Here is a 697-nt window from a genome sequence, read left to right on the forward strand (position 1 = left end):
GGCACTACCTTGTTCTTTTGCAGTGTGACCAATTCAAGCAACTCAAAAATCAACTCTTGAGGTTGAAACGTGGGAGTCAGTTAGCATTAGTAATCTTTAGATGATTGATTTAATAGTACTTTTGCCAAAGTTGAAGAAACAAGTGCCCTGTCAAGGGAGGGAATTGGCATAATGTTACCAGAAAACCTGAGCTAAAGGCAGTTACAACTTGGGACTTCCCTGGTGGTCCAGTGGTTAAAACTCTGCACTTCCAGTGCAGGGGGCCTGGGTTTGATCCCCAGTCAAGGAATTAACAGTTGGTATACCACTTGGTGTGGCCCCCCAAAAATTAATTAATCAAAAGTTACAAAAACTACCACTTTAACTCTGAACTTTAAGGGAGGGAGAATGAAGGAAATAAACCATGAAGATACTTAATAGGTAACAGAGCCCAATTCATGGCATGGTGGGAGAGAACTTTAAGGATAAAATTCTATTTCATCCATTTATTCTGATGAATCCATGAAGTTAACTCTCAGATTAAAGTTAATTGCAATGGCAATTTCACATTACAAATCAATTTCCCCCTAAATATTTCTCTGTGTCATTGACTCCGAAATATTTAAATCCAGTGCTCATTTCTGCTCAAGGATTCATAGCTCTTGGGAGATTTAGCTGCTGCTGCTGCTCTCGGGTCTCATGTTGCCCTAATTTTCCT

General features: G+C 39.7%; 1 non-coding gene across 1 annotated transcript; it reads left to right on the forward strand.

The window, feature by feature from the left end:
* The first annotated feature begins 216 nt into the window (after nt 1-216).
* Nucleotides 217-289, forward strand: TRNAG-UCC (transfer RNA glycine (anticodon UCC)). The gene has a single exon. It is a non-coding gene; the product is annotated as a tRNA-Gly (tRNA).
* Nucleotides 290-697: the final 408 nt, after the last annotated feature.

This window comes from Bos indicus, chromosome 22, assembly GCF_029378745.1.
Source record: "Bos indicus isolate NIAB-ARS_2022 breed Sahiwal x Tharparkar chromosome 22, NIAB-ARS_B.indTharparkar_mat_pri_1.0, whole genome shotgun sequence".
Classification (NCBI taxonomy): Eukaryota; Metazoa; Chordata; class Mammalia; order Artiodactyla; family Bovidae; genus Bos; species Bos indicus.